The 7,500-nt window shown below is 40.8% G+C and overlaps 1 protein-coding gene across 1 annotated transcript in view; it reads right to left on the bottom strand.

Annotated features, from left to right (window-relative positions):
• afap1 (actin filament associated protein 1) overlaps nt 1-7,500 on the bottom strand; it is a 75,249-nt gene that overhangs the window by 66,748 nt on the left and 1,001 nt on the right. The gene's annotated exons all lie outside the window — the stretch shown is intronic.

Consider the following 7,500-nt stretch of genomic DNA (forward strand, 5'->3'; position numbering starts at 1 on the left):
CAGTTACATCTACACACTCCACAGTTACATCTACACACTCCACAGTTACATCTACACACTCCACAGTTACATCTACACACTCCTCAGTTACATCTACACACTCCACAGTTACATCTACACACTCCACAGTTACATCTACACACTCCTCAATTACATCTACACACTCCTCAATTACATCTACACACTCCACAGTTACATCTACACACTCCACAGTTACATCTACACACTCCACAGTTACATCTACACACTCCACAGTTACATCTACACACTCCTCAATTACATCTACACACTCCACAGTTACATCTACACACTCCTCAGTTACATCTACACACTCCACAGTTACATCTACACACTCCACAGTTACATCTACACACTCCACAGTTACATCTACACACTCCACAGTTACATCTACACACTAATCAGTTACATCTACACACTCCAGTTACATCTACACACTCCACAGTTACATCTACACACTAATCAGTTACATCTACACACTCACCTTACATGAGGCCATTTGAAACAGAAGTGGTCTTAAGTGAGCCAAAAGCCTCTCAGAAGCAACATCGTACATATTAACCCTTTATATATAGATCATTTCATTTATTTTTTATCTAACAGGACATGCCAAACATTTTGGTTACCATGGGTTACCGGTGTCATGTGATTGGCCCATCCATTGATCTACAGCTCTAATGCTTAAACAGACCAGGCCTGGGGCTTATTAGGGATTCAGGAAGAGAAGTAGCAGCTGTTCACAGCTGGGTGTTACTCACACACACACACACATGCACACACACACACACATACATACACCCACACCCACACACACCCACAGACACACACATACATACACCCACACACACACACCCACACACACACACATACACACACACATACACACACATACACACACACATACACACACATACACACACACACATACATACAGGCACACACACTCACACACACACACACATACATACATACACCCACACCCACACACACCCACAGACACACACATACATACACCCACACACACACACACACATACACACACACATACACACACATACACACACACATACACACACATACACACACACACATACATACAGGCACACACACTCACACACACACACACACATGCACACACACACACACATACATACACCCACACCCACACACAGACACACACATACATACACCCACACACACACACACACACACATACACACACACATACACACACATACACACACACATACACACACATACACACACACATACATACAGGCACACACACTCACACACACACATATACATGCAGGCACACACACAGACACACACACATACACACACACATGCACACACATACACACAAACAAACACACACACGTACATACACACACACATACACACACACACACACACACTCACACACACACATACACACACACACACATATACACACAGACACAGACACACACGCAGGCACACACAGAGACACACACATACATACACAGACACACATATACACACACAGACACACACACACACACACTCTACCCTTAAGCCCTGATTGCTCACAAACACAAACTGTTTCTGTAATTAAACACAAAGCTACCAGGCAAAATAAAACTACCCAAGTGTTTTTGTTGTTTGTTTTTTACACGCTGGTGTCACCTTAAGTACGTCCACGTTCATGTTCCCTGACACGTGGATGACAGAGGTGATCGATCTGATCAAAAATAAAGAGATACGAGAAGATTTACCTGAGCAAAATTCTAGATGACGTCTTATGTGTAAAAGGGTTAATGATGCTGAACACTGAAGCTGCTCAGATTTATCTCACTTTAATAGTTGTTTGCTGCACAAAGCTTCACCTGCTGTCGTAGCGGTTCCTCACATACAACATCACACCTCTATGAGGCTGGTTTTATTCAAGCTTTATTATTTTTTGTCCTCCTGCAGGTTTTACTTTGTTTTTGAAATATTGAGTGTCGAATAAATCCCTTACAAAAACAAACCTCAGCAGGTTTTTGGCTGTAAGCCATGATGTCTGGATGATGTATAAATTTTACTTGTGAACTCTAACTTTCTGTAAGCCCACGTTTTTCTCAAAGTATTTCCCATTTTACAAAAAAAATAAAATGATTCCATGATTATTGTCTGAGAACAATGAAATTTGAAAGGCTGTCAGTCAAATAAGCCACACCCCCAGCTCATGGTGACATCATGACATTATTGGAAAACATGTTGGTGAAGATGAACATTTCTTCTTCTTCTTCTTCTTCTTCTCATTATTATTATTATTATTATTATTATTATTATTATTATTATTATTAAACTCATAAGGTAAGGAGTTGATATCGGATGCAGATTTTTTGGAATCTACTGTGATATAATAAAGTGTTGATTTTCCACTCATGAGGCAGGAGTTCAATATTAGACAATAAGACTGAATCTGCTTTGATACAGTTTCAGGCTTCAACATGATTCTATTCAAATTCTCAAATCAGGAATCTGCTACTCGTGTGGATTAATATTCTGTGTCCCCGAACCACCAACCCACTTACACCACCATCATAACCACAATCATCATCATCACCATCATCATCACCACCATCATCATTACCACCATCATCACCACCATCATCATCACCACCACCATCACCACCACCATCATCATCATCACCACCATCACCACCATCATCACCACCATCACCACCACCATCATCATCACCATCATCCCCATCACCACCACCATCATCATCATCATCACCACCATCATCACCACCATCACCACCACCATCATCATCCCCATCACCACCATCACCACCACCATCATCATCACAACCATCATAACCACCACCATCACCACCACCATCATCATCATCACCACCATCTTCATCATCATCACCATCACAACCATCATCACCACTATCATCATCACCACCATCTTCATCATCATCACCATCACAACCATCATCACCACCATCTTCATCATCATCACCACTATCATCATCACCATCATCATCATCATCACCACCATGACCACCACCACCAAAACTGGAGCTTTTTTGTTATCAGCTCATGTATTGTGCTAAATCTCTCAGCGGGGTTTTTTCCCCCAGTTGTCCAATGATGATGTCATCACAGCTGGCAGAAGTCGATATGTTTGGGAGACCGGAGCCAGCTGTCAGGCTATCTGCTTCCATCGAGATTAAATATCTCAGCACCAGGAAAACTTTAGCACCCTTAATCACGAGGGCAAAGTCACGGCACTGCGGCTAAATAAACCAGCGTGTAGGTTGTTCAGAGAGACGCCTGAAACGAGGCGTGTACGAGCACGATCGTGCCTACAAGCACGGCCCTGTCTGAACCTGAAGCGCCGGAGACGGAGCGAGGACTCGTCCTGACGTCCCGCACGGGGCTTTCAGGCACATTTAACACGCTTTTTCTGTATGATTTACGACGCCACGTCTTGCTCCGCAACCTGCTGCTTTTCAGTGATGAATTCCTACAAGAGTGTGTAAGATATGACCCTGAAAGTTCTGTACAAAAACACAATCTTATAGATCTGTGGAGATTTCGAAAGAAAAAAAGAAAAAAGTTCTACTCAAAATTTTGTGAAATTTATAATCATGACCTTTAAAGTAAAAAATTAAAAGATTAAATTATTCAGAAAATAAATTACATTTTATTGCAGTCTGTTTTAAATTTAAATCTAATCTATTGATCAAGAAGTGAAACTTTAGACTGCAATGAAAGTGTAGATTTTATTTATATACATATAATAACTACAGATATGTGGCTTGTGTTTATTATTTATTTATCACTCACTCTCGCTCATTTCCTACCGCTTATCCGAACTACCTCGGGTCACGGGGAGCCTGTGCCTATCTCAGGCGTCATCGGGCATCAAGGCAGGATACACCCTGGACGGAGTGCCAACCCATCACAGGGCACACACACACACACACACTCTCATTCACTCACACACTCACACACTACGGACAATTTTCCAGAGATGCCAATCAACCTACCATGCATGTCTTTGGACCGGGGGAGGAAACCGGAGTACCCAGAGGAAACCCCCGAGGCACGGGGAGAACATGCAAACTCCACACACACAAGGAGGAGGTGGGAATCGAACCCCCAACCCTGGAGGTGTGAGGCGAACGTGCTAACCACTAAGCCACCGTGACCTCTCATTTATTTATAATATTATTCATATATTTATTGTTGTTTATTGCTATCAATGCTGCGTTACTTAGTAATGGTTACCGTCCAGTTATTCATCCTGGATCGTCTTTAGCATTTTAGTGATATAAACATTCTGAACCATCTGTACAGGTCATACGTTGTTGTGAACGCATTTTAGAGCACAGTGGAAACCTGATCCTAAATCAAAAGTTCTTCTGAAAGATAAATCAGTTCTCTTCTCCTTCTTTGCTACAGGAATCTTGTGTTTCTGGGACACACCCCTAACAAATTCCCTACTGGCTATTGATCAAAGGCTCTCTCCTGGACCGAGCTGTGTCCAAACGCTTATCTCTGTTTTTCCACAAGATATCATATCCCAGGCGTGGGGGTGAACTTGGCCGGTCATGCTGGATTCCTCAAGATTATTTTGACCTGGTCAGACTGATGTTGTGTGACAGGTATGAAAGAGCAGGACGCTGTATCATTGTCTCAATGTCTCATTGTCTTGGTGTTTCAGCGCTTCGGTGTCTCAGTGTTTCAGTGTCTCAGTGTTTCAGTGTCTCAGTGTTTCAGTGTCTCAGTGTTTCAGTGTCTCTGTGCTTCAGTGTCTCAGTGCTTCATTGTCTCAGTGTTTCATTGTCTGTTTTTCAGTGTCTCAGTGTCTCTGTGCTTCAGTGTCTCATTGTTTTAGTGTCTCAGCATTTCAGTGTCTTAGTGTTTTAGTGTCTCAGTGTTTTAGTGTCTCAGTGCTTCAGTGTCTCAGTGTTTTAGTGTCTCAGTGTTTTAGTGTCTCAGCGTTTCAGTGTCTTAGTGTTTCAGTGTCTTAGTGTCTCAGTGTTTCAGTGTCTCAGTGCTTTAGTGTCTCAGTGTTTCAGTGTCTCAGTGCTTCAGTGTCTCAGTGTTTTAGTGTCCCAGTGTTTTAGTGTCTCATTGTTTTAGTGGCTCAGTGTTTCATTGTCTGTTTTTCATTGTCTCAGTGTCTCAGTGCTTCAGTGTCTCAGTGTTTTAATGTATCAGTGCTTCAGTGTCAGTGCTTCAGTGTCTCAGTGTTTCATTGTCTGTTTTTCATTGTCTCAGTGTCTCAGTGTTTCAGTTTCTCAGTGTTTCAGTGTCTCAGTGTTTCAGTGTCTCAGTGCTTCAGTGTCTCAGTGCTTCAGTGTCTCAGTGCTTCAGTGTCTCAGTGTTTTATGTCTCAGTGTCTCAGTGTTTCAGTGTTTTATGTCTCAGTGTTTCAGTGTCTCAGTGTTTCAGTGTCTCAGTGCTTCAGTGTCTCAGTGCTTCAGTGTCTCAGTGCTTCAGTGTTTCAGTGTTTTAGTGTCTCAGTGTTTTAGTGTCTCAGTGTTTCAGTGTCTCAGAGTTTCAGTGTCTCAGTGCTTCAGTGTCTCAGTGTTTTAGTGTCCCAGTGTTTTAGTGTCTCATTGTTTTAGTGTCTCAGTGTTTCATTGTCTGTTTTTCATTGTCTCAGTGTCTCAGTGTTTCAGTGTCTCAGTGTTTCAGTGTCTCAGTGTTTCAGTGTCTCAGTGCTTCAGTGTCTCAGTGCTTCAGTGTCTCAGTGTTTCAGTGTTTTATGTCTCAGTGTCTCAGTGCTTCAGTGTCTCAGTGCTTCAGTGTCTCAGTGCTTCAGTGTTTCAGTGTTTTATGTCTCAGTGTCTCAGTGTTTCAGTGTTTTATGTCTCAGTGTCTCTGTGTTTTAATGTTTCAGTGTTTTATGTCTCAGTGTCTCTGTGTTTTAATGTTTCAGTGTATCAAAGTCACAGTATTTAATTCTCTCAGTGTTTCAGTGTCTCAGTGTTTCAGTGTCTCGTTTTTTTATGTCTCAGTGTTTCAGTGTATCAAAGTCTCAGTATTTTAGTCCCTGAGTATTTCAGTGTCAGTGTTTTTATCCCTGATGTCAACACATCAGAGCTGAAAGTCTCTCAGAAATCCAGCAAACAGGAAGGAGCTCAGGGTGTGTCTCAGGCCAATTGTTCAATGAAGAAAGCAGCAGAAGGAATTAGACCTGAAAAACTTCCTCTGTGAGATCCAAGAAATGCTTACACACACACACACACACACACACACACACACAAATAAACACACATGCATCCAACCATTCAGCGTAAAAATAACTGCTGTAGCTTTTCCTTGCGTTAACAATACAGCTACTGAAAAGCTTCTGAACTCGGGCCGAATTTACAATGTGATAATAATAATAATAATAATAATAATAATAATAATAATAATAATAATAATAATAATAATAATAATAATAATAAAGCTCTCATGTCCATAATGTTTGATTCATTGGATTTTTTGTAAATCATTTAGTAAACACACCCTTGCTCCCTCCCTCCCTCCCTCCCTCCTTCTGTAGTGTGCCTTTTGTGGCTTGTCCCAATGTCCATCCCCCTACTGGGATAATCTCCTGTCTGATTGGGGTGTGTCCTCAAATCTGCCATCTGATCCCTCATTCACACACGGGGCCACGTCCTAAATCACACGCGACATCACATCAACAGTTACAGGGAACTTTCTCACTATTGTATTAGAACATTAGCATAAACATCCCCCATGTTCAACATACGTATGTAAATCAGACCAAAGCTACTCTGACTGCGTGTTTTCACCACTGTCACTCTACGTTATGTTATTTTTATGTTTATTCCACAACATCTTGCACAAATCCCTCACAGTTCCTGTCTGTACAGATACAGGATTAGGTTAAATACATTTTAAATGTTATTATCCATCTTTTACTGCATTTTTACTGCAGCATCTTTGGCAGAAAATAATCAGTGTACCTGAAAGCTTAGATTACATGTTACATGTTACATGTTAGTTCTCCTTTATATCATATATTACATATAACATACATCGCTTTATATGTGCAACACATAGGGTATAATTATAGTGTTATAGAACAATAAACCTCTGTGAGGTTCAGTCAGATAGATAGATAGATGAATGAATAGATAGATAGACAGACAGACAGACAGACAGACAGACAGACAGATAGATAGATAGATAGATAGATAGATAGATAGATAGATAGATAGATAGATAGATAGATAGACAAAAAAATAAATAGATAGATAGACAGATGGATAGACAGACAGACAGACAGATAGATAGATAGATAGATAGATAGATAGATAGATAGATAGATAGATAGATAGATAGATAGATAGATAGATAGATAGACAAAAAAATAAATAGACAGACAGACAGACAGACAGACAGACAGACAGACAGATAGATAGATAGATAGATAGATAGATAGATAGATAGATAGATAGATAGATAGATAGATAG

The sequence above is a fragment of the Tachysurus vachellii genome, chromosome 2, assembly GCF_030014155.1.
Source record: "Tachysurus vachellii isolate PV-2020 chromosome 2, HZAU_Pvac_v1, whole genome shotgun sequence".
Taxonomy (NCBI): Eukaryota; Metazoa; Chordata; class Actinopteri; order Siluriformes; family Bagridae; genus Tachysurus; species Tachysurus vachellii.